Raw genomic sequence first — 27,875 nt, forward strand, 5'->3', positions numbered from 1 at the left:
CACCGTGTCCTGCTCTGTGGAACAATCCTAGGCTAGGGCTCAGCCAGGGATAGACAGATGGTTCACATGGGATCCTTCTCTCCTGGCATGAGGACTGTGCCGTGTGTTGCTTTTAGGACTAGTTCCTCTCCCCTTAAAACTCAACTTATATTTACGCTCTGTGGCCTTCCTGCTGATGAGGCTGCCATAGTCTGGTCCAGATGTGCCAGTGATGCCCAGCTTCTGTCGAGCTTTGGCGGGGAAAGCGATTGTGAGTTCAGGAGGTTACGTGAAGGACTTGATCAGTTGATAGGTGACCACTTTCTTTTGTACACTGAACCCATATAAGACAGATGTTCCTCATGCAAACTCCACCAACATCTGGGATAGGAAGTTATGGCTGAGTTCAATGGGTGACCGACCTCGACACCTGCAGCAAGGAATGTAGGTGTTCTGATTGATTCAGACAGGTTGCTAGATGTCTCGGTAGCTGCAGTCTCCAAGACCTGCTTCTTCCATCGGAAAAAAGTTGCAGGTACTATCTTCCTGTCTAAGCACTTGATAGCACTGCATGAAATTCATTTTTTCATTCTACTGCACATTATTGCAATACTATTGATTTGGGAATACTTAGAAAAACATAAACAGATCATAGTGCATTCATACACGACTGCCAGACATATCTTTCAGCTTAGAAAGTTATTTCTCAAGCAAATCGAACTCATTAGCAAAATAACTATTTTTAAATCCCTTCACAATATTCATAGGATATATTATTAAAGGACAATAGACTGCTTTTTTCAACTATTGTGTAAATGAAAACTTTTAGTTGTTCTCAAACTCGGATGAACCAGGTGGGGTAGGAAATCACTCTTGGATCTGAGTGGTGGAACAAACTTTCTTTTTTGAAAAATAATAAAAACACAACTGAGTTCAGAACATTTTGAAAAACACAGCTTTTTGACACCAAGATAAAAATGGAAGTTGCCCTTTTTAGAGCTTTTGCTCTCTGTTAGGAATGCTTCTATTGCTTCAGTGGTGATATAAGTATTGTACTAGTACTCATTGGAGATAGCTAGAAGTCCCAGTTTTAGCTATTTACCGAGCAGTACAGTATGTCACAATGGCCATTTAATGCTCATACTTTGTTTTCAACAGTAAATGTGCACAGGGGCGATAATGGTGTGATCGTGGCGGTTGAATGTCCTGTGAAATACCAACCAAATCATATTGTCATGAACAACACGTATGGGTTTCAAGTCACCGCTCGCGGGTGTTACAGGGCCAGGTGTGGGGGTGGGCGGCGGGGGAATGAAATATTAATAAAAAGTAAAAAATAAAATAAAAAATTAACTTAGATGTACGCCGTGCTCTGCCACTGCTCCTCTGTCTCCTCCGTAGGCTGCAGACACAGGCTCTCTGTGGCCAATCCTGACCCAGCAACTGTGTTGCTGGGCTGGAAAGAGCCCTATGCGCATGTGTATTTGTCCGCCTGAGACGGCTGGCCAAACACACATGCTCACTGCTCGTCACTCCCATGGCCCGCTTAAAGTTTATTATCGTTTTCTTTTAAAGGTTTTGCAGCTGCCACTGCTGGCAGGGGTGGAGTGACGCCCTTCCGCCCCAAACGGAGGAGACACCCCTGTGTGTTTTACGCACGTTCATCTGATTATTGACACGCCGATTAAGTGGCGGGTCTGCAAAAACACAGCATCAAAACCGTGATTTTGACTAGTCTAAGCATTTCCATCTGTGACTTTGGTGTTGTCCAGGTTTCCAGAAAGAATTCCTAGGCTTTCGTTTAGAGTAAGCTTCAGACACACAGTTCTTCAATTGTAGTCCTTTACGTACTCTCACATGCCTCTATGAAGTGCCACAAAGCATCTAAGATGGAAATAAAATTGGAATATTCAGACATATGTATATACCTTTAGTACAGAGAGTTAATAGTAGGGAGTTGGACATTTTGGGGCTGATTCACACAGGTGCTATAAGTACGTAAAAGGGTACTCCAGCAGTGCCACTTCCCGTAATCGCGAAGGCAAGGAGGGTTCTGTAAATGAGTACAACATTGTGCTGTGAGAGTTCGGTATACAAACCGCATTGTGACACAATCAGGGTTATTTTGAGTCCCGATTTGAATATGAAATCAAGCGCAAGTCGGGTGCAAATTACTCATAGATCCGGGAATTTTCCCCACGCAGATCTCTCCAGAAATTAGCTGGTGGAATCTGCGCAGGAAACAATGGCCAGTTAAAGGAAAGTTAGTTTGCCATTTGGTAAAATCGTCTGTAATTCCCCATTCTGACCTGAGAAACTCTTAATTGTTAAGTGTTGGAAAATACCATCTTTTGCGTTGTATTCCCTCACATTTTTGAATCAGCACCCCATTTTTAATTTTGCTAAAAACATTTTAGTTGGCATCAGGACTCTGTGCAGTTTGCCCCTGCTAGCCAAGGGCAAAGTGCTTGTGCTTTCCATTTCACACATGGTAAAATTGGTAAACCCCCGATTGGTACATTTAGGGGCATATTTATACTCCGTTTGCGCCGAATTTGCGTCGTTTTTTTCGACGCAAATTCGACGCAAAACTAACTCCATATTTATACTTTGGCATTAGACGCGTCTAGCGCCAAAGTTCATGGAGTTAGCGTCATTTTTTGGCGTGAACACCTTCCTTGCGTTAATGAGATGCAAGGTAGGCGTTCCCGTCTTAAAAAATGACTCCCAGGCATGTGCGTGGTATTTATACTCCCGGGCAAAAATGACGCCCGGGAGTGGGCGGGGCAAAAAAAACCGCATTTGCACCTCTTTTTAACGCCTGGGTCAGGGCAGGCTTTAAGGGACCTGTGGGCTCAGAATGAGCCCAGAGGTGCCCTCTCCTGCCCCCAGGGACACCCCCTGCCACCCTAGCCCACCCCAGGAGGACACCCAAGGATGGAGGGACCCATCCCAGGGAAGAAAAGGTAAGTTGTGGTAAGTATTTTTGTAAAAAATTTTTGTGGCATAGGGGGGCCTGATTTGTGCCCCCCTGCATGCCACTATGCCCAATGACCATGCCCAGGGGACATAAGTCACCTGGGCATGGCCATTGGGCAAGGGGGCATGACTCCTGTCTTTGCTAAGACAGGAGTCATGTTAATGGCGTCTGGGCGCCCCAAAAAAATGGCGCAAATCAGGTTAAGACGATTTTTTTGCCTCAGCCTCACTTGCCCCATTTTGGGACGCCCAAACGCCATTTTTCCCTACGCCGGCGCTGCCTGGTGTACGTCGTTTTTTTTCACGCACACCTGGCAGCGCCGGTCGGCTAACGCCGGCTAACGCCATTCAATAAATACGGCGCCCGCATGGCGCTTCAGAATGGCGTTAGCCGGCGCTAATTTTTTGGGCGCAAAACTGCGTTAGCGCAGTTTTGCATCAAAAAGTATAAATATGGCCCTTAATTTACATATTAGTGCCTACTATATGGTACTGCATGTACCCAGGGCCTGTAAATTAAATGCAACTAGTGGACTGAAGCATCCTTTGTGCCGCCCACTAAAGTAGCACTGTAAAAAAAGTTTTAGGCCTTCCACTTGCATAGTCTTTCAAAAGTAGAACATCTGTACTTATGCTTTACATGCCCTGACTGTGAAAAAAAACAAAGTAAATTTTCACTGCAGCAATGATAGCTCTCCCATAGACTAACACTGTATTAATCTATTACATCTAATAAATGATAACTTTAGTTTGGGAACACCTAAAGAAATGCTTCTTCCACTAATTCAATATGAATTTAAAAATCCTCTTTAATGGTAAAGTTGGATCTTAAGTTACTGGTCTGAAAATGTAACTTTCAGAAAGTTAGCATTTATGTGCCTCAACGAAATGTGCCTTTCTGCCAGTACCCAGGGTCATGTGGTTGTTACTGCCTCTCCCTTGGTTTGATGTGTATTCCTACCAGACAAGGGACAAAAGAGCCTTGGGTGTGGGAAAAGATGTTTCTCCCCTGAGGAGGATGATTTTCGGGTTGTACCCAACCCTTCCTGGACTATAAAGGGTAGTCTGGGGATGGACGCAGCCCCTTCCTGGATTCTGAAGATTTCTGCCCTATCACTGACAAATGCATCCCACAACTTGGTCTGCCTGGTCTTTGTTTCCCTAGAAAGATTTGAGCCAAAACCAGGAAGAAGGTAAAACTGACCACAACCAGTTTAGAGCAGACAGGGTGAAGGGGGGTCCCTCACAGGCAGGCTAGCAGTAGGTATAAAAGTGAGACCCTCAGAATCCCTCATCAGAACACTCCTGGACCTGTGGAGACTCAGAAGAAGGACTGTCCTATTACCGGAAGCCTAAAAGAAGACTGGACTTACTTCCCTTGAACTCAGGACCCCGGAAGTGACTTCAAGGGTCAGTTGCCTGACTTCCTGTTTGAGCTACAAGGACATAATAAGCTCTCAGAGGTCTTTCCCTGCAACTGCCCAGTTGCTCAGTTCCAACTAGACCTGCTTGAACCCTGCTGCTGACCTCTGCCGGACTGAGTCCTAGCTCCCAAGATGTGCCCCAGGTCCTGAACCAAGGCTGGTGTCAGAGCGCACTATTCCAACCTCAAAACTGCAAGAACTGGAGTCCAGGTGAAAAACCAGAGGCTTTGGGCTCTTCACATGAAAAAGAACTGTCCCTGGCCTGCTCATGAACCCAAGTAGACTTCACTGAGGCAATTTCATGACCTGAAGCCAACTGACGATGAAACCTTCACATCTACAAACTTCGTACTCGTCACCTGGAGCTCTTTGCATCAACAACTGTACCGCCTTTCCCTCCACTGCAAAGTTCTGATCATTTATCAGCTTTTTGCATAAAAAATGACCACACTACAAATGCAAGGTTTCATCTGAGGCCTGGGGTTTCAGCAGCCCATCGTTTATGAGCCCCTCCCGAATTCAGGCTGCAAGCCAATCATCAATAGCCTTGTTGATCATTGTGTCTCGCATGAAAAGTGGAAAAAGTCAGAAGGTAAAACTTTCCCCACAAGCCAAACTTGATACCTGTGTCCAACCTGTGCTAATTTGCAGTTGGCCTTAACTTTTGACTTTGACCAGATAACCGCATTTCGTGCTTTGTGCTTTTTTCGTAGTATGCTACTGAAAGCTATACAAATTTGTATCTCCAGTTCAACCTATTGAATTTTTACCATTTTGGTATCATTGCATTTACTAAAATAGACTATTGTCTCTAAATTGTTTTGGGATTTCTCTTGTGTTTTCACTTTTGTTTGATTGCTGTTTAAATACTTTACTCAGTGTTTCCCAAACAGTGGGTCTGAGCTGAATTTTGGTGGGCCACAAAAGTCCAAGCAATAAATAAAGTTGCCTTTACATTCTCTATTTATCTTGTTACATTTACTGTGCTTCAAAGACCAGGGTCAAATGTCAGGCAATGACCTCTGACAAATTGCTGCTTATTATTTTAACACAGGGATTGGTGTTTACAAACTCCTCTCACTTTGCAGTCAGAGAAAGAAAAGTAAAGTGAATTCTGGTGATAAAATGAAGTTTGGCTCCTGCACTGAACAATACATGGACGATTGTAGTTTTATTACTAAACTTGCTCCAAATTACATATTTAACCCTATTTATTTTTACTTGCATGTCACTCATTGCCTTTCTCTCACTCGCTCTTTGAAATCATAACACATTATTTATGAGGCCTTCTGTTCCTGTGATACAGGCTGTCAAGGTCTTCCTTCCTTTTACATTAAAACCTCGTTCTCTTGTCTCATTAACATGAACCACTTCTAAGACTGCCAGAAGGCATTACTTAGTCAAGGAAAGCCCTGGCCTGTAAACCTGTCTTTGAGAGGATGTGGAGTCACGTGTCCTACACTTGTACCGTCACCCAAGGAATCTAGGTCACTTCCAGGCTTCGATTCTATTAAACTGAGTGATAATTCTTAAATATTTGAAGTTCTGAAAAACACCAATCACAGTGCAGGATTGCTTTTAAAGTCTCTCTAGTGCCAATGAACTGGAGAAAGAAAGTCAATAAACAGTTTTCTTTTGTTTTTATAATTAAGAGATGTGGAGTGCACAGCTGTTTGACCGGCCAAACTGCCCTCACTAAACAGTGATATTGCCTGATGGCATTTTTAGGTTGAGCATAGCAGTGTGCAAGAGCTGCTTTTCTGACTTGTTGGAATGTATCTGGGCTTTTAACCACTCCCACCACACGCCCATCACTAGCACTCGTTCATGGGCTTGCCTTTCAAAAATCCTTTGTTTTTGTTGGTAACTGCTTTACGTTCATCCCTCCTTAGGTCAGTTTCGTTACTGCCTTGGCCCTCGACCCTGCTACATGGATAATTGCACTTTTGCCGATAACTTTGCGAGCGAACTTCTTTTTCTTGACTCTATCCTTCACCCTCACGGTGGCGCTTTGAATCGGCTCGCTTATGTCAACTGTTTTACTTTTTGTTTTCAGGTTGTGTGGCAAGAAAGTTCCAGTTAGAAATTTACAATGCTAATCGCTATAACTTGAGCAAATGCGAGACCCATTTCATTGCAAATGCTTGTTTTCTCTGATAGCATTTGAGTTTATTGGAGATTGTTAATCTGAAGTGCATTTAATGTGCAAAACGCATTTCTGAATAAAAAAGCAGCGTGCATGGAGAAGAACTGTCACAAAGTCCTATTTGCCTCTTTAAAGCCGGTCAGCCACTCCTTCCAGTGATCTAGAAGTACTTCAGGAAACTTTAGGACACCCATAAGTGTGTCTCCTATCACTTGGGTAAATATTGAGCAAAATAAGAGTATTTAGATTTTCAAAGTGAGTAAATATCATAAGAAAGCCTTTCACTGTAAAATATGTTCCATTGAAAATCTGGGACACAGTGCTTAATTTGAGCCGGTGGTTGCAGGTGGGGCCCACCAGCACTCATTTTTGGAGACTGGTACTTATTTTTCCTTCTTAGACTTTGACCTAGAACAAGAGAGAAAACACAAAAAGGGGAAAGAAGGAAGAAGTAAAACATGGACAACGATTGACAATGAAAGAAAGCAACGAGGAACAGAAGGAGTAAACTTAGAAGTAGAGAGTGTCTGGTGATTGACGCTAGAGGCAAGAAGTGGAACCAACACTGCATAGCCCTGGTGTTCGCCCTGCCGACATTTAATAGCACTGCACGTGTGCTTCTGAGCAAATCCGTGGGACCGGCACTTTATAGTTTACAAATTAAGCACTGTGCACATGCAGTGCCCAGGTGTTACGCGGCAAGCTGGGTAGGGTGTGCTCCATGTTACAGACGGACAGAGAGGGATGCAGTCTCAGAAAAACACTTAGCGGCGCAATCTGAGCTGTTGGGGGGTGGATACAACATCGAGAACAGACAGTAGTAGTGTCCAAATTCATGTTCAGAATGAGGCACAAAATGGACATTGCCTCTTTGATTTTCTATGCAAACCCCCAGCCATTACCTGAAGAAATGTACGCAAAAAAGTATGGCAAAACTATGTGGCAAAACTGTTCCTGCACAGTACACATTATAGGGGATGCAGTGGGATACATTCACATCACACACTATGGATAAAATAATATGGGGGTCGGCTACAAGGAATCTCTAACTTGCACACAGTAGGCCAAATCTAGCTATTCTATGTCAGGTTAGTTGGTGCAAGAGGGAAGTAGCTCAGGTTAAGAACTTTCATCTTCTCATTGTAAAACCTAAGGTGACTGCTTGACTCTCATGGTAACCTCCACCAAGTTTGTGGGCTGTAGTTTTTAGGTCGAGCATAGCAGCGCACAAGCGGTGCTTTTCCGTTGTGTTGGTATGTATCTGGGCTTTTAACAACACCCACATCACGCCATCACTACTACTCGTTCGTGGGCTTGCCCTTCAAAAATCCTTATCGCCCCTGTTACACGGCTAATTGCACGTTTGCCGATAAGTTTGACTGCGAGCGAACTTCTTTTTCCTTTTATGTGCTGCTTCACACTCATGTTGTGGCGCTGTGAATCAGCTCGCTTATGTAAAATTGTTTTACTTTTAATTTTCAGTTTATGTGGCAAGAAAAGTCCGGTTAGGAGTTTACAACGCTAATAGCTCTAACTCGAGCAACTGCGAGACCCGTTGCATTGCAAATGCTTGTTATTTGTTTCTTCTCAAATAGACTTCACATTTGTCTCAGGTACAGCCAAACTACTAAAATAAGTGTGTCCTAACTACAGGTGTGCAACTCTGGGAAGTTTTTCCTTTTAATCTTTGTGAAGTATGTTGTATATTTTACAATCATCACAAACATTATAAACTTTTCAATGTTTTCTTAAAATAAATTGTTACTGGTAACCTCCGCTAAAAGTAGATTTGATAAAGAATAGCACTTCAAGGAAAGAGAACATTCTATCACAACAGCATTGTTTTGTGTTTAATTATCCCACAGGGGATGAGCGAATTTGGGAAACTCTCAAACTTTGCAACCCTGCCAGGTTCCAACTTTACAAAAATCAGCCAACTTCAATAATGAAGTAAGAAATCTACACATCCCTTATCTAAACTTATTCATGTCTGCTGGTGCTGTAACTAGACTTTTTTATGTATTATATATGAGCACTGAAAGGCCACAGATTAACAGACAAGAATAACCCTGCAAGTCATTTTGCAACTTTTATAATGCACACAGAGAAGTCTATGTATGTATTCCCATATGTATGTGGTATTTGTGTAGTGTAAATCTATCCAATAACCAGTGGAGTAATTAGAGATCTATCAGTGATTGAGAGTACAAGAGGACTGTTACTGTAGAGTGATGTGGCCTGCTTTAAAGGGGTGCATTTTGCTTGCTTTCCTAAACTGCAGCATAGTTGAGGCAGTCCTGATGGATACAGGGATGTCAGCCCAAATCCTGGATCCATAGATGGAGAAGGCCTACTGGCATATTATTGTACACATCTTTCCCTCCAGTATGATTGTGTCCTGGCTGTGCCACCAGAGATGGTGTAATTATCATCCACGTAGATGAGGGTGCTGATAACGATGGCTTGTAAATTACTGGTGTGGTCTGGGTCACATGACTTAATTTTTGAATATATATTGGAAAGAATTTAAGGTAGGGTGAGAATTAGGGGTGGGTAGACCTTGTGTAATTCAGTGCAGCACAATAGTATAGAATTACCTAAGAATTCAGCAAGGTAACGCATACTTATGCAGGAAGAGTAATTTTGCGTTTAGTGCTTTTCCTTAGTGCGAAAATGCCCCCTCACATCCAAAAGGGATGTGAGAATGCATTTTGCACTAAGAAATGGCGCTAAATGCACAAAACACAAATAGCAAACCCGAGATAAATGTACTCTGGGGTAGGATTTTGGCCCGACTTACTACTGGAATTTATAGCTATTTTCATGGCGCAAAATGTACGCTTGTTGCAAAAATTGACACAAGGATGCTTTTTCCACTAAGAAATAGCGCTAAATGCATCAGCACATGAATAGTGACCATAAGCGGTCGCTCAGGCTAAATGTGCTCTAAATGAGAGGTCCCTGCAGAGTTTGCTTTATTTTAGATTTTTCTGTACATTTTATGGGCCATTCACAATAAACTTGAAGGTGAAGACCTGCTTTGAGTGTATCTCCAAATGCTCAACTACATTGAGGTCCTCTCTATTCTGTTCACGATTCTTACATTTGCACTCAGCCGAAGGAAATCATTGCTTTTCTGACTCTGGTATGAAATGATTCATTTCTATGTACATTTAGTCATTATGATGTCTATTTGTTACCTTTCTTGAATTTATTGTTTCATGATGATAATGACTCTATAAGATTTTATTAGCTATCATTTTATAGTGGATTGTACTTGCTTTTATGATCATTATTTAATAATAGAATGAAGCTATTGATTGAGCTGGTTCTCTTCACTGCGTGAGATGGAATTTAGCTTCTGCACATGTGCACATCCACCTACAAAAGTAGTCCAGTTCAAAGCCACCACTCAGAGGCCAATCTCTGCTGCTGTTTCAGGTTCATTTAATGTATTTTTGTTTATTTTTTGCAGTGGCTCATTTTTTACTGTTTTGTATAAACAAATGTGCATCACTTGGAGGTGTCAGCGTTTTTAGTTTTTATTAGTTTTAACCTTTTAACACCTATTGCGTATGTTAACAAAAATGCAGGTTTGGCAAGTCCAGACATGTTGGCTTTTCCAGTGTTTGTTTTCACATTTGCTGTGGATTCACCCCACATAGGTCAAGATTTGACTCATTAAACTATAGCCAACGTTTATGTCCTGGGTGCCCCACTAATGCTTTGGGTTTGCCCCTTATGCCAAGAATACAATATGGCAATTCCAGAATGATTCCAGATGTAGCCCGGCATGCCAAAAATGATCTCATGTATGCCAGACCAGTCATTCTACCTTGGGAGGCTCTGTGCCATAAATGCCCTCTCTTATGCCAATAATTATCTCCAATATTAGATGACCCATATGCCAAGAATTACCTCCAATATGCCAGGCCCTGCTTTTTGCCTAGGTAATGCTTCCCACCCATATGACAATGATGCCCTTTCCCATAAACAAATAATTTTCCCAGTATGCCACGGCAAGCAGTAGTTTTGCAAGCACAATGCACACAAACATATACACTCTCCAAAAGAGGCATTCTCTCTCAAAACTTCTCACACTCTTGGATACACTCATTCTCCCACATACCCATTCTCACACTCTCTCTCTCGCAGTCACTTACATTCACTCTCACACACACTCTTACTCTTTCTTACACTCTCAGGCATACACACTGTCTCAAACATTGTCACTCACACACACTGTCACTCATGCTTTCGTTTTGCCAATGCCTTTGTGATGTGTTGGAAAAGCTTGCATTACTGCTTTGCCTCTCTTCCCTGCTAGTCAAGCTTGGTAAAAAGAATTTGTGTATACATTGTTCAAAAGTCAAAACAAATGCCCTTATGTGGCTGACATGGTGCACTAGGCAATCAAGGCAAATAGTTTTACGTGCGACAGAAGCAGTAATAGTATACATTTAAAAGCATAGCATCCAAGTTATATTGGGCCGGATGTACGTAGATGCAATTTTGCATTTCCTTAATAGTGACTTCATAGAAATTGCTAATTAGGAAATGCAAAATGCTATGTACCAAGATACCGATTTCCTAATAGTGATCCAACAAAGTAGTAATCGCTATTAGGAAATTGCCCCAAGGGGCATGTGTGCACTTTAAAAGAATCATTTTAGAGTGCTTTTTTTTTAAATTGCACATGGTTACCATCGACTTGAAGTCTATGGTAATTGAATTTCCTAAAGGCCCAATTTGCATTTGGGAAATGTTTTGTACATCTAAATAGGAATCGCAATAGGTAATCCCCATTTGCGATTTCCTATTCAAAGGATCGCAAACTGCGATTTCCACTGAGAATTTGCGATTCCCTAAAGGGCTTTGTACATCTGAAAAGCCCATTTTGCATTTCTTAACGCCCCGAAATAGCGATTCGGAAAATTAAGAAATGCAAAATAGTTTTGTAGATCTGGCCCATAATGTCCTGCATGACTCCTGCAGGGGCATCCATGGGTTTTTAGCCAGCAACACCTTGAATTTTAGGATTTCCAGTCCCTACTTACAATGTTTAAAACTAAAAGTCAGAGAATGCAGCATTTGAGAGCCTAACAAGCCAGATATTACGTAAGACAATGTGCAACTTAGCAACTACAAAAGCAGTTTTAGAAATTAAGCTTCAGTGTGTGATTTTCTGCTTTTATTATCTGTAACAAAGCTTAAACGAAGAAGCAGTAAAAGTGCAGAGGATGCGTTTCATGTACAGATTTAGGACCTCCAGTGCTAATTGGTTAAACATTCTCACTCCAGTAAAACAAAAGAGCTTGCTAATAACATTACCTGCTCCACAGTGAGAGCCCATAGGGTGTTACATCACCTGCTGCCAATCACTGTGTAAATCACTGCCCAGAAAATGTTACTTAAGACAATGAGGCAGTGCTTAATTTGTAAATAAAAATGTTGCGGTGCCCAAAGTCCTCCTCTTAAACATGCAACTGCTGCAATTAAATGTGCGAACACGGAATACTGAGGCGGTGTAATCCTGAAGGCAACTCTGGCCTCTTTAATCCATTTACAGCCACTCCCTGCCCCTTCAGATAACTCTTGCAGCTTTCTGCTTTTTTCGTTTTTCCCTTCTTCTGTCTTTCCCATATGTGCCTTTTGCTGGCAGCAAATGCTTGAGGCAGAAGAAGCAGCCCCGGCCCTCAAAAATAAGTGGCGGTGCTCCGCACCGGAAACAACAAGCGCAAATTAGGCACTGCAATGATGGTTATAAGGTGTAGACATGACATATTATCCAAACTTGTAAACCTTATATTGTTAATAGAGAACGTGAGCAGAAACACAATGTCAGAATATGAACCTCAACACAGTGGTTGTGGTAGCGACAAAACTTTATAATTTGCCAAAGGAAAATTTCTATGGAATGTCAGAATAACAACAGATTTAGAAAAAAACAATAAGGATCTAAACCCCTAATTTACAGTTTGCATGCAGCGCCTTGATGCCACTAAATAGATCGCTGTGCTATATGAAAAGGATTGAAACGTATTAACAGAACGTAACAAAATGATGAAGTAGCCCACTTACCTATCTACATAAAATACAAACCTGTGATCTGCATGTGTGCAGGCGCATTAACCCTCTGTGCTATTTAATGATTCAAGTGGGTGACTGGACAAAACACAGAACTCTCTCTTAACTGGTTTATCCACTGCCTACTGCCCCTCCTCAGCACAAAGGATGCTCTGCCCAGCTCCCCTTGCGCCGCTATCTGCAGCCTCTACCCTTAGTCAGCACAGATGCTTCTCTGCCCAGCATCCCTCATTCCTCTGCCTGCAGCCTCTACCTCTCCTCAGCACAGATGCTTCTCTGCCCAGCATCCCTCATTCCTCTGCCTGCAGCCTCTACCTCTCCTCAGCACAGATGCTTCTCTGCCCAGCATCCCTCATTCCTCTGCCTGCAGCCTCTACCCTCCTCAGCACAGATGCTTCTCTGCCCAGCATCCCTCATGGGTCCTGTTGCCTTTTCTCATCCTCAACACAGGATTCTCTGCCCAGCGTTCCCTATGTCTCTGCATACTGCCCATTCCCAGCACAGATGCTCATCTGCCCAACAGCCCTCATGCTTCTACGTTCTGCCTTTACCCAAATTAAGGCTGCAGAAGCATTTGCTGTCGTGTGAAAACACTGTGTATTCCTTAACTTGACATCTTCTGCTGGTAACCGCCCTTCCCAGACATCAACGGAACACCCATCAATTTATTAAAATACATCAAAGCCTTTGTTGTGGAACATAAATCATTCATTGTCCTTGGTGACTTCAATCTGTGCTTCAACTCAAATGACAGAGGACCAAATAATTTTCCTAAAGAAATGGAAATGTATAATCTGCCTTTAATCAATAATGAGCCCGCTCTTGAAAAGGGCCATTTGCTAGATCCTGTGTTTTGCTCCCCAAACCTACTTTATAAAGTAGGAACATAGATTCCATTTGTTTGGATGGAACAAATGGGCACCCACCTGGGTATTCAGTTGGCATCTAAAGGGAATAACTGTCCAAGTCACACAACATCCGTATTTAGGAACTGGAAATTCTGATCTAAAGAAATTTTAAAGGAATTGCTGAAAATCCCTCGTTGCGTTCATGGAAGTACTGAACGACGGTGAAGTAAATGCTAACTATTTATCATAGATGATCAATTAAAAAATAATGTACCTAGATGTCTGGATGAAATGGCACCTAGTCAAGAAAAACTACTTTCTTACAATGTGTCACAAAGGAGAAATCATTGGTTCAAAGCAGAACTAAGCACTCAAATGCTTCAAGTAAGACAAGGAAAAAAAAAATGTTGGGCAAATTACTCCTGCGTAACACAAACCTGCTATTGTGAAGCCTTATGATCGTACATAACAGCAGTCTGTCTTTAAAACAAACAAATTAGGGGGCGTATTTACAAGCCCCTCGCGCCACCGTAGCGCTGTCATAGCATCATTTTTTTTACGCTAAGGTGGCTTTTCTGCTGCGCCATATTTACAAATAAGCGCAATGCTTGCATTACGCCACTTTGTGGCTCAATGCACTACATTATGCCTGTGTCAAGCTTAATGTATGCAAGGGGGGCATTCCGGTGCTGGGAGGCCTGAAAAAATGGCGCAGTGAAATTTACATTTCACGGCGCCATTTTTTCTGTCATTTTTAACGCCTCCTCAAAGCAGGCATTAAAGTGACACACCCATTATATTCAATGGGCCTTCCTGTGCTTTGCTGCACAAGCGTCAAAAGTTTTGACGCTAGTGTAGCAAAGCGCTACAATAGTGTAAACATTTTTGACACTACTGCACTAATAACCGCCATGGTGCACCGTATTGTAAATACAGTTCAACCTTGGTGCCGGTAGGGGGGTGCAAGGAAAGTGGCACATCATCTATGATGCGCCACTTTCTCGTAAATATGCCCCAACATTTCTCCAGTAAGATTTCTGAAGATGTCAATACTTTTAATATTGTGAAGTCCCTGGATACACCAAAACCAGCAACTAACATGATCCCTTCCTCACAGGATTTTTACAACACATTGCCCATTCATTTTGATTAAAAGATTAATAATCATAGGGATCAAACCAGCAGCGAACGAGCACCAGATGAGAACATCAATTTCGAAGTCATTAACTCTCAGGAGTATCATACCAATAAAATTGCCTCTTTTGACTTTAAGACATTGCCATCTGCTGAAGTAACCACGACTATCGAGAAAGCAAAACCCTCAGGTTCACCTAAGAATCCTTGTCCATTGGCAATCGTGATGCAGATTTTTACCAAAATAATGTCCTTTTTCAGTCTATTATTAAAATAAAGGGAGTAGTTCCTAAAATATAGAAAAATGTTCAGGTAAAATCTTCATTGAAAAAAAAACTATGTTACACACGTCATACCCTAATAACTACTGTCCAATTTTGCTAAATTCCTTTATGGCAAAAACATTGAAAAAGTTAATCTTTAATCAATTTCAGCCACTTGTAGAAATTCAATCCATTTTCAGTGTCAGGCATAGCACAGAGATGGTGATAGTATCAACGCTGGATAATCCCAGGCAGTAAGTAGATATAGCTGATGGAGCTGCCCTGGTTGCTTTCAGAGTTATCTGCACCATTCAATACTATTGATCATGGTTTATTGATTTCCAGTCCTGAGAACTGGGCTCTGACCACTTATCATTAAAGTGTCTTGCTTCTTTAATTAACATGCCAAACGCAATTGGTCACTTCGTTATCATTTGGATCAGAAACGAAAACCATGAAATATGGGGTCCCATTTTATCTTCTTTGCTGTTTAATATTTATGTTCAACCAATAGCCAGAGTAGTTGAGGACAAGGGGTGGCGTGCTACGTGGATGCAGTCGACACCCAGATCATCTTCAAATTACAACAATTTAGGCATTTCAATTCCCAGAATCTACATCTGAGCCAACATGAACCCTCACTCTTCCTATTATCCAAAAGTGAATGGCAAAGATTTTTTTTAACTCAGTGACAAAACACCTAATTGTCATGAATCTTGCAACCCCACTTCCATGCTCCGTCTGGCCAGATATGATGGGCCCGTTTCTATCTCCTGCAGAGGCAGCACGTGATTTGGGAATAGCTAGTGATGCGGATCTAGAGTGAATTCACAAGTAACCGATGTAGCCACGAATTGTTTCCGGCACCTGAACCTCCTTAAAAACCTGCTGCCTGTCATTGACTAGAAGCCCCGCGCGCCTCTTGCAAACGCCTTTATAATTGCACGGTTGGACTACTGGGATGGGTGCAATTTCCTGCAAATTGCTTAGTCGTCCTCAGATAGTCCAGAATGCAGCGGCTCGCCTACTCACAAGCGCGTGGGGTAGAGAACATATTCCGGATGTTCTCTGCAACCTAGAATGGCTTCCTATCAAAAACACATATTCAACACCTTAACTTTCACCCATAGGATGATACATGAAATGCCCCAGAGACATCTGGAAATTGAGACCCAACTTTACAAACCCGGAACATCACCAAGATCACGGCGTACAAATGCTCATCTTGTCCCCAAAACAAAAACACACACCTTCGAGGAACTATTCACTGAGGCCTTACGCAATGTTCCAGATTTGTTACATTTCCGTATAGGTTTAAAGTCATGTATGTTCAAGTTATAATATTCTTTCATTCTGTTATCATTGTTTAGTTTTAGCGCCATGAAGTTATGCATATGTGCGCTTTATCAAAAACATAATACAATGCAACCTTCAACACAGGAAGGTCTCGGCCCAGCACTGCTTATGCTGCTGCCTGTGGCCTCTCCTCAGCACAAAAGCTTCTCTGTCCAACATCCCTACTGAATCTGCCTGCTGCATCTACCCCATCCTCAGGATACAGTCTTCTCTGCCCTCCACCCCTCCCGAATCTGCGTGCCGTATCTACCCCTCCTTGAGATACAGGCTTCTCTGCCCATTATCCCTCCTAAATGCGCCTGCTTCATCTACCCCAGCCTCTGGATACAAGCATCTCTGCCCTCCATCCCTCCCGAATCTGCCTGCCGCATCTACCCCTCCTTGAGATACAGGCTTCTCTGCCCATTATCCCTCCTAAATGCGCCTGCTTCATCTACCCCATCCTCTGGATACAACCATCCCTGCCCTCCATCCCTCTTGAATCTGCCTGCTGTATCTAGCCGTCCGTGGGATAGAAGATTGTCTCCCCAGCATCCCTCCTGAATCTGCCTGCTGCATCTACCCGTCCTCGGGATAGAGGTTTCTCTGCCCAGCATTCCTCCTGAATTTGCCTAACGCACCTACTCCCTCCCCGGGATACAGGCTTCTCTGCTCTCCATCCCTCCTGAATCTGCCTGATGCACCTACCCCTCCCTCGGGATACAAGCTTCTCTGCCCTCCATCCCTCCTGAATCTGCCTGCTGCATATACTCCCTCCTCGGGGTACAGGCTGCTCTGCCCAACATCCATCCTGAATGTGCCTGTTGCATCTAGACTCCTCTGGATATAGATTTCTCTGCCCAGCGTCCTTCCTGAATCTGCCTGCTGCATCTTCCTCTCCTCCGGATAGAGGGTTCTTTGCCCAGCATCCCTCTAGAATCTGCCGGCTGCATCTACCCCCTCCTCGGGAAACAGGCTTCTCTGTCCAGCCTCCCTCCTGAATCTACCTGCCCCATCTACCCCTCCTTGAGATACAGGCTTCTCTGCTCAGCATTCCTCCTGAATCTGCCTTCTGCATCTACGCCTCCTCTGGACACAGGTTTCTCTGCCCAGCATCCCTACTGAATCTAGTTACTGCATCTACCCCCTCCATGGGATGAAGGCTTCTCTACCCAGCATCTTTCCTGAATCTGCCTGCTGCATCTAACCCTCCCCAGGACACAAGCTTCTCTGTCCAGCATCCCTCCAGAATCTGCCTGCTGCATCTACCCTCTCTCGGAGAATACAGGATTCTTTGTGCTGCATTCCTCCTGAATGTGCCTGCTGCATCCACCCCTCCATGGGATTCAGGTTTTTCTGCCCAGCATTCTTCCTGAATCTGCCTGCTGCATTCACCCCCTCCTCTGGATATAGTCCTTGCTGACCAACATCCCTCCTGAATCTGCTTGCCACATCTCCCCCTCCTTGGGATACAGGCTTCTCTGTATAACATCCCTCCTGAATCTGCCTGCTGCATCTACCCCCTCCTCTGGATACAGGCTTCTCTGTATTGAATCTTCATGTTCCATTTACTCTCTCCTTGGCATACAGGCTTCTCTGCTCAGCATCCCTCCTGAATCTGCCTGCTGCATCTACGCCTCCTCAGGATTCAGGTTTCTCCCCCCAGCATCCCTCCTAAACCTGCCTGCTGCATCTACCGCTCCTCGGGATACAGGTTTCTCAGCCCAGCATCCCTCCTGAACCTGCCTGCTGCATCTACAGCTCCTCGGGATACAGGTTTCTCAGCCCAGCATCCCTCATGAACCTGCCTGCTGCATCTACCGCTCCTCGGGATACAGGTTTCTCAGCCCAGCATCCCTCATGAACCTGCCTGCTGCATCTACGCCTCCTCAGGATTCAGGTTTCTCTCCCCAGCATCCCTCATGAAGCTGCCTGCTGCATCTACAGCTCCTCGGGATACAGGTTTCTCAGCCCAGCATCCCTCCTAAACCTGCCTGCTGCATCTACCGCTCCTCGGGATACAGGTTTCTCAGCCCAGCATCCCCCATGAACTTGCCTGCTGCATCTATCCCTCCCCAGCACTGGGAGTTCTCTTCCAGGTATCCCTCCTAGATCTGCCTGCTATATCGACCCCTCCTCGGGATACAGGTTTCTCAGCCCAGCATCACTCCTAAATCTGCCTGCTGCAGCTGCCCCATCCTCAGGAGACCTGCTACCCTGTGAAGCACCCCTCATTAATCTACCTCCTGTCTGTGTCCCTCCTAAACACAATGGCTTCCCTGCCCAGCATGCTTTTAGAATGTGCCAGCTTCCTCTGTGCCTCCTCAACAAAGGGCATGTCTGCACATTGTGCCTTATGCGTTTGCCTGCTGACTCTCCCCAGCACAGAGACGTCTCTGCCTAACATGCCTCAAGAATGTTTCTCCTGCCTCTACCCCCTCCCCAAGACAAGGACATCTTCACACACCAACCCTCATCCATAGAGTACCACCACCTTTACACCACCACAACACAAGGACGTGTCTGCCCAGCATCCTGCATGCCTCTGCCTGCTGCCCCTCTTCAATACAGGGCAGCATCCCTCTTGCCTGGTCTCCCTCCTCGTCATAGAAACTTCTCTTCCCAGCTTCTGTCCTTGATCTGCCTGCTGCATCTACGCCCTCATCATCACATGGCCTCTGCACAGCTTCCTTGCTGATTCTGCCTGCTGCCCCATCTCAGCATAGAGGCTTTTCTGCCTTGCATCTCTCATAAATCTACCTACGGCCTCTGTCCCTCATCATCACAGATGCTTCTTTGCCTAGCATGCTGCAAGAACCTGCCAGCTAGCCCTAACCCTCCTCTACATAGGGACTGTCTGGTTATTCCACATCATATGCCTGCCTACTGCCCACCCTCAGCACAGATACGTTTCTGCCTGACATGCCCTGACATGCTGCCTACTGCCCCACCTCATCACAGAGGTGTCTCTGCTCACAGTTCCAATGAAAACACATTGCCAGGTTCCCATCAAGGAACACATTAGCAAAAACACAATTGCCATTATTTGACCTCTAAAGAAAGTCAAATCATTTCTTCCAGAAAGGGACCTGCTGGTCAAGCCCCTGTACTCTTGCATGTGGATTGTGGTAATACCCTGCTCTACGACCTCCTATATTTCCCATTGGTACTGTTAAGGGCATCCTACATGCACCAGCAGGTCTCATCCAAGCTCTGAAGAAATATGATCACATCTCCCCACCCTGGTAGGACTCCATTGGCACCCCTTGCCAGCCAGTTCCATCTTCAAATCCAGCTGCATCATCAACAAAGCTGTCACCACCAGCACCCCGCTTATCTCGCTGACGAGATCACTGTTGATCTCAGTGGTGTTTCTCGGAAATCCCGCAGTTGGGACACTATAAGACTGCAGACTAAAAAGTGTAAAAAGAAAAATCAAGAGGGCAGGCCTTTTCTGTCTATGTACTGAGGGTCTGGACCAACATCGCTGTATCCATCCGACCCGTGCCACGCTGTTCTGAGTTAGGAAAGTGTTGAAGACTCACCGCTTTTAGGAACACTACACCACAGTGCACTAACCACCCACAACTGGGATTCCTCCACTGCTACTCATCGGCTTTCTGCTTGCCTTTGACCATGTACAGCACTCCGCTCCCTTTGGCTAGTTTCACACTGTAGAATTGCCATAAACACACGTACATACTTGAATACATACACACATATACACAATCTGTCTGTGGCCTCCATCTCTCCTCAGCACCGGGACCTCTCTCCCCAGCATCTCCCATGAGTATAATATCTGCGTCTACCACCTCAGCAACACAGGGGTCTCTCTCCCCAGCATCCCTCATGTTTTTACCTGTTGCTTCTTCCCCTCTTCCCCATGGAGTCCCTCTGCCCAGCACCCCTCGTACCTCTGCATGTTGCCTCTACCCTCTTCCCCAGGGAGTCTCTCTGCCCAGCATCCCTCATATCTCTGCCTGTTGCCTCTACCCCTCTTCTCCAGGGAGCCTCTCTGCCCAGCATCCCTCATACCTCTGCCTGTTGCCTCTACCCCTCTTCTCCAGGGAGCCTCTCTGCCCAGCATCCCTCATACCTCTGCCTGTTGCCTCTACCCCTCTTCTCCAGGGAGTCTCTCTGCCCGGCATCAGTCGTACCTCTGCCTGTTGCCTCTACTCCTCTTCTCCAGGAAGTCTCTCTACCCAGCATCCCTCATACATCTGCCTGTTGCCTCTACCCCTCTTCTCCAGGGAGTCTCCCCAGCATCTCTCATACCTCTCCATGTTGCCTCTACCCCTCTTCTCCAGGGAGTCTCTCTGCCCAGCATCCCTGATACATCTGCCTGTTGCCTCTACCCCCTCTTCTCCAGGGAGTCTCTCTCCCCAGCATCTCTCATACCTCTCCATGTTGCCTCTACCCCTCTTCCCCAGGGAGTCCCTCTGCACAGCATCCCTCATTCCTCTGCCGGTTGCCTATACCCCTCTTTTCCAGCCAGCATCCCTCATACCTCTGCATGTTGCCTCTACCCCTCTTCTCCAGGGAGCCTCTCTGCCCAGCATCCCTCATACCTCTGCCTGTTGCCTCTTCCCCTCTTCTCCAGGGAGTCTCTCTGCCCAGCATCCCTGATACCTCTGTCTGTTGCCTCTACCCCCTCTTCCCCAAGGAGTCTCACTGCCCAGCATCCCTGATATCTCTGCCTGTTGCCTCTACCCCCTCTTCCCCATGGAGTCCCTCTGCCCAGCACCCCTCGTACCTCTGCATGTTGCCTCTGCCCTCTTCCCCAGGGAGTCTCTCTGCCCAGCATCCCTCATATCTCTGCCTGTTGCCTCTACCCCCTCTTCCCCATGGAGTCCCTCTGCCCAGCACCCCTCGTACCTCTGCATGTTGCCTCTACCCCTCTTCTCCAGGGAGTCCCTCTGCACAGCATCCCTGATACCTCTGCCTGTTGCCTCTACCCCCTCTTCCCCAAGGAGTCTCTCTCCCCAGCGTCTCTCATACCTCTTCATGTTGCCTCTACCCCTCTTCTCCAGGAAGTCTCTCTGCCCAGCGTCTCTCATACCTCTGCATGTTGCCTCTACCCCCTCTTCTCCAGGGAGTCTCTCTCCCCAGCATCTCTCATACCTCTGCATGATGCCTCTATCCCTCTTCTCCAGGGAGACTCTCTGCCCAGCATCCCTCATATCTCTGCCTGTTGCCTCTACCCCCTATTCCCCATGGAGTCCCTCTGCCCAGCACCCCTCGTACCTCTGCATGTTGCCTCTGCCCTCTTCCCCAGGGAGTCTCTCTGCCCAGCATCCCTCATATCTCTGCCTGTTGCCTCTACCACTCTTCTCCAGGGAGTCTCTCTGCCCGGCATCAGTCGTACCTCTGCCTGTTGCCTCTACTCCTCTTCTCCAGGGAGTCTCTCTACCCAGCATCCCTGATACATCTGCCTGTTGCCTCTACCCCCTCTTCCCCAGGAAGTCTCTCTCCCCAGCATCTCTCATACCTCTGCATGTTGCCTCTACCCCCTCTTCCCCAGGGAGTCCCTCTGCACAGCATCCCTCATACCTCTGCATGTGCCTCTACCCCTCTTCTCCAGGGAGTCTCTATTCCCAGCATCCCTCATACTTTTACCTGCTGCCTTCTTCAGCTCAGGGAGCCCCTGTGCCGTGCGCTCCCCCATCCACCTGCCTGCTGCCCATTCCCAATCCACACAGAATTCCTGCCTTCATAAAGTGAGCAGTGCCAGGCACTGGTAGATGATGAGCACATTATTTATTCCTCCTATACTTATATGTACTTATTTTTCAGAAATGAAAGCACAAGTAACAGAATGCGAAAAGAAATCCAGAGCTGGATACAGGCCCACACATTAAATGAACCATCTCGTGTAATAAGGAATTTACCGAGCATCCTACAATTCTCTCTATGTCACCACTCCAAACAGCAGAGACCCCACTGCCTTGCTAAGTTTCCAATGCTTGACGGGACAGAACGTATGTATACATTAGCATTCAACTATAGATAGTTTCAACATTTACTAACGATGAGGAAAAACTACAAGTCCCATAATGCAATCGAAATCGTTACGTGATGACGTAATCGAGTACCTTGCCTTAGTGCACATCAGAACTACAACATTAAGCAATATCCCACGGGTATCTTGCTTCGTGAACTGCTGTTCAAGTGGCAGAACTCCCAGAGCTCCCTGGAAGCACCTCCACCCAGCCATCAGCATCCATGTTTACAGGCCTTTCACTATGCACCTCTACCCTGATGAGCTGTGCACCTCTACCCTGATGAGCTGTGCACCTCTACCCTGATGAGCTGTGCACCTCTACCCTGATAAGCTGTGCACCCGCGTAACACACCAATGAGACATGGACACAGCTCTTACAACGCATCACTAGCATCATGCCTACCATGTCAGTCCTGTCACCCCTACAGAGCTCTCGCTGAGCCCCTCTGCTCTGACTAGCAGTGTGAACTCAGTCACTAACGTTATGCCTCAAAAGGTTTAGCCCGTTAAAGATGAGAGTTAATGCAATCCACTTTTCATGCTCAAATGTTTAAGGGATGCGTATGCCCCTTGCACAGTTTCCCCCACTCAGCAGGCTCACCGTTTTGACTGCCAGAGGGGCCAACTCGCCTTTTCATCCTTCCAAGGTCAATAACATAGATACCGTTGAGTATTGTAATAATCACACGTGATGTTCCAATTCTCTTTAATTGTGCTGAACAAAAGGTGTATGTTTCATCTTCATAGCCCATAATAAATAGGATGATAGGTTGCTTAATAAAAGGCATTTAGGCATTGTAGTCAATATGTGTTGTAAAGAGGGGTTACAAAAAGCTGGTATATAACAGCAGTTGAGCACGTCACAGAAGCATGTATAGACTGCAGATTAAGGGTAATAACCTCACTTAGATAGGTATGGGCGTTGCATCTCTGCTGCAGAGTTCTGTCAATTTCCCTTAACTTGCTTTACACGGTTTCCAGTGCTGGATAGCTCGTTGGGTTCATGCACAAGAGAGACAGATTCACTAAGCTTAATTATTTCAGTAAAAGAGAAAGTCAAGTTAATACAACTACTGCTATCTTTGTGTAACCTATAGTTTGCATTGTGTGCATGTTCCAATGCAGGTAAATACCCATGGAGATTCATAATCTGTAGATTAATGACTGTAATCTGTAGGTCCCTATAAAATGAGATAGCCCGGGATGTTAATGAGCCTACTGCGAGTTCCTGTTTGCCTTCCAAGTCACAGGTTCCAATCCCCGTGCTTGCTTGTGGGTTAATGTGCCTGCTGAAAAGGTTTACTTGTGCGCTAAAAGTCGCAAGTTTCAATCCAACTGATGCAATGTAGCGCCTCGCCTTATAGTTGGGATCTTTCATCAGTCTTGCAAACTACAGCGTAGTATTCATCCATGACCCGTAAATGTTTCTTAAACGGTCAAAAAATATGTTTCTCGAATTTAGAGGTAGGGCTCAGTCACACATTTATATCTTAAACTGGCTTCTGGTCTCCAACTCTGATACTGAAAAACGGGAGGAAAGTCCCAATATTTTCCAGAATGGATTGTAAAAAGCATAAAAAGGTGAGTTTCCAGATGTAGGCAGGGCCACTGCAATTATGCGGTGCTGCAGCGTTTTCACGTATTGCCACAATTACCGCAAAATCCGCCAGCGCATAATTTACATATTTTAACCAAAAAATGTGTTTCTTGCTCAAACAGATCAAAAGTTATAAAACAAAACGCATCTACAATTGTTGCTGCGCAGTGGAAGACGTGCCCATAGGTTGAGTGGTCACCTTTACGTTGTTCATTGCTGTATTTGTGTGTTAAATTAGGATTAATTAAGTGAAATCTTAACCCAGTGTGAAGATGACAAAAATAAAGAGGTGCTGCAGTCACAAAGTGTGCTGCGTTACTCCACACAATTAGCCTTTTCTTTGTGCATAATAGTGTCATCCATACCGTATAATTTGGTCTTCAGCTTTCGTATAATTCTATGGTTCTGAATATAGGTCTCAATGTAAGGGCTCATTTTCTAAAAAGGGGTCGTTACCTGTTCACCCCACTCCGGTTCACTCAATAGCCCACCCCCCTCTAAACCCCCCGCCACTCCCCCAGAAATAAAAGCTGTGAAATACACAGAGGTCTACTGGTACCGGCAGCTGCGTCCAGGAGCATCCCCGTGCCTGTGCACTGAGGACCGGTACTCTCTTCTGGTAACGAGGTCTCCTTACTTGTGCACCGAGTACCGGCGCCCCCATCTGGTGAGGAGCCCCCCACTTGTGCACCCCAGTACCGGTGCTCTCTTCTGGTATGGAGGTCTCCTTACTTGCGCACTGAGTACCGGTACTCCTTTCTGGTAAGTAGGTGTCCTTACATGCGTACTGAGTACTGGTACTCTATTCTGCTATGGAGGTGCCCCTGCACTTCAAACGAGAAGTGCCGGTACAGAGCTCCGGACCGCCCCGTTCCTAGCACTGGTCCTTCCTAACGCACGCCCTTGCAGTGCGTGATAGCGGGGCTTGGGGTGCACTCACCAGCCCGCACTGCCGCAGCCTCGCCCTCGTCCTGCTGGGAGCTCCACGGATTCAGAACATCCTCTGCCTCAGCAGCTCCATCCTCAGCAGGCGCTGGTCCTGACGCACCGGTGCCCAGAAGCAAATCCACTCCCTCCTGGCGCTGCGTCTGTGTGCGTCCTCCACAAGAGCCCTCACCGCATCCCGTGGGAGCCGGCGCAGCTGGAGGGCCCCACCCGGGCGGACAGAGAGCGCCGGAAGATACAGGCACCTGGGCACACCCCTGCCAGCCTCCGAGGTGCCACCGAAGTCACAGCAGCCACCGCCGAGGTGGGACCGAGGGCGCACCTCACCCGGCCACCCCGGTGGCACAGAAGCCACACCAGTCACCTCCGAGGTGACACCGAAGTAACACTTTGGCACCGCCGAGGTGGCACCGGGGATGCACCGAAACCACACGCCAGCCGCCGAGGTGATGCCGGACCAGGCACCCAAGTCACACCCCAGCCGGGCACAGAGAGCACAGCCAAAAACCAGGCATCAGGGGCACAGCCCAGTCAGGCTGGGGGTGACACCTGGCCGGGAAGGGAGGGCGCAGGGGCCGGGGAGGTGCGCTCCAGTGCCACGAAGCACCGCCCGGAGGATGCTGCCGCGCCCCCGCTCTCTGCCGTGCGCCCTGCGCCTCTCTGTCAGTGTGTAACTCCGGCAGCAGCGCGCCCGAGCTCTGCAGGAGGACTCCCGCGGTTTATAAGCCTCCTGACGTGAGCAGGAACATACCACTATAACATGTGATAACACCCTCCCTGCGCCCGGCTTCTCTCTCCGCGCCCTCCTCTAGTCTCCTCTTCTCTTCTCCCACATCCTCCCCTCCTCTCTTCTACCCCGCCTCTCCCTCCCCCCTCTTCATCGACACTTTATCCTTCCTTCTCTACTCGCCCAGCAAATTAGCAGGGAGATCCGAGCCAATGTCGGTTCTGGCTCTGAGAGCCTGCGCGCGAGCCGAGCCGGGGAGGGGCATAGCGCTTGGTGAATTTTGGAAGTGGAGGGGCGAAAATTCGTTCTTGACTTGCACAGAGCAAATGGATATAACTGATTATATGCTTGAGTTGGTTACCTAGTGGCAAGGGTGCCATTGGCCCTACTAGGTCAGTCAAGGAAGATGGGCCCCCTCAACCATTTGGTTGTATGAAAAAACACCCACGGTTGGGGAGTGAAGATTCCCCCCCCCCCACAAACATGTGGCCAATGCCACTGCACCTGCTGCACTGTTCGCAACGACACCCTTGTGGCTGCTGAGGGCAGCGTGCCTACACCGAGTCCTTGGTGTGAACTGTAGTTCTAAGGTCTAATATACTGCTGTTCTTTCCAGTATTTGTAGTGCCACTGGAATTATGCGGCAGGGAAGGAGCAAAGTATGTGGCATGACAAGACAGCCTATGTGACATAATGCTGCACATTTTGAGCTAGTATTACCTCATTACTTTTATATTTATACACGTTAGCACTATTTGGGCAGATCATTCACCTCATTAGTAGCAGGCTGGCAACAATAAACTATTAACTTAAGGAACTCTCGTGTCCATTTCATTTTACAAAAAATCCTGGAATTACCACTTTGGGGCTGAAACAAATGAAGTCATTTCATGAAACAAAATGTAACTAATGTCATCAGCAATTAACAAGGAAGAGTCAGGGTCTGCTTCTTTCACCATTTATGTAGAAAAGCGTTTATTCGAAGAAATACTTTGAAACACCACCTTTAACAGCGTTTGCAAGTGGGTTCTCAGTCACTGCCATTTTTAAATTAGTGTCAGATTTTATGAAAGAAAATATCATCCCTAGGCAGATCCTCTGTCTAAAAAAAATACCACACACATATTTCACAATGACATTAACTGACTGTGAATTTGAAGGGCTGTCAGTGCACATGCTCAAGGCCTGACTGCAGACTGATCCACGAAAGAACAGCTCGGAGCTCCGCTACGTTTCAAGTTTGAACTTCGACTGAATGTGCAAGCAGGACAGACCCCCGCGCAGTTGGGCGCCATTGTGTCTGGATTCGCTGTACACCATATGACTTATCCCAGCCATTCCTGATGCTGCTCTCATGCTGTTTACTGTAAAGAGCATGAAAGAAGCTTCATGATTGGCAGGGGCAGGGCTACCAAATGCTCCACTGAAGTCTGAGGGACTGCGATCTTTGCACTCAACTAGCCTTGCATACGGTCCAACTACAGATGTGTAAAGTGCGCATGTCAGGCAGGTCGTTAAAAAGGCATTGGTCAGATTGACATGCGCACTTCAATTAAACAGCAGAAACAGCCACCGTCACTGCCATAACGAACAACGGTGATGTCACGGCCATGCCTCTCCTCCTCCTACAAGGCCCCGGCCCCACACACTAAATTAATTAAACACAGATAAATGAAGGTGATTTTAGATAATGGGGCACCGCTCTTTTGCCCCCTGTGGGAAAGCCGCCCCTAGTGGCATCATGCCTTAGAATATATGGTCTCTTGAGAATTAAAAAAGTGTATTTCTTAATTACGTGGAGGTGTTTGACATTAACACAAAATTCTGTCTCGGTATTAAAAAGTAGGTGATTGTTTTTAAACATAAACTGAGAAACATTCCTTCCCGCCCTGAAGACAATGCAATTAGCCAAGTAAAGGCAAGCCAGTTGCCATGCTCACCCTACATAGGGGCTTGATTCTTAAAGGCGGAGTAACATTACAGTCTTCTAAATGAAAAAAGGAGAGTGGTTTTTGTAGAGCGCACATCCTAAACTCACCTATTTAAAGGTGCTCTCCTATGCGATAATAAATAAAAAGGAGGCTCCATGAAGGGTTTGCCTAGGGTCACACATTTCTGTCAAACAGGGAAGCTGGGATTGACCTGATTTTTGGAATTCAGCTATTAAATAGGCATCTCACTCTCTCTCTCATCAAATATTAATTCTTCGTTCTTAAATCTTAGAGAATGAGTATTCAACCCAGCTCCCTTGGCGTGATTTTCTTCAGTACACCTCTGGCCCTGTAGAAGACTCAGAAGGACTGCTGTGCTGATCTGCTCACTGACGGGCTGCTACTCTGCTGCCCTGCTGCCCTGCTGCCCTGCTGCCCGAGTGAGAAGGATTGGACCTGCACCTTGAACCCAGGACCAC

General features: G+C 46.0%; 1 protein-coding gene across 2 annotated transcripts in view; it reads right to left on the reverse strand.

Moving 5' to 3' along the window:
• Positions 1 to 25,452, reverse strand: part of PHF24 (PHD finger protein 24) — a 334,345-nt gene extending 308,893 nt beyond the window's left edge. For both annotated transcript variants that reach the window (XM_069213593.1, XM_069213678.1), the window contains exon 1: positions 24,734 to 25,452. The gene's annotated coding sequence lies outside the window, so the exon portion shown is untranslated. The remainder of the gene's footprint in view (positions 1 to 24,733) is intronic.
• Between the last annotated feature and the right edge of the window lie 2,423 nt (positions 25,453 to 27,875).

Source organism: Pleurodeles waltl, chromosome 1_1 (genome assembly GCF_031143425.1).
Source record: "Pleurodeles waltl isolate 20211129_DDA chromosome 1_1, aPleWal1.hap1.20221129, whole genome shotgun sequence".
NCBI classification, from domain to species: domain Eukaryota; kingdom Metazoa; phylum Chordata; class Amphibia; order Caudata; family Salamandridae; genus Pleurodeles; species Pleurodeles waltl.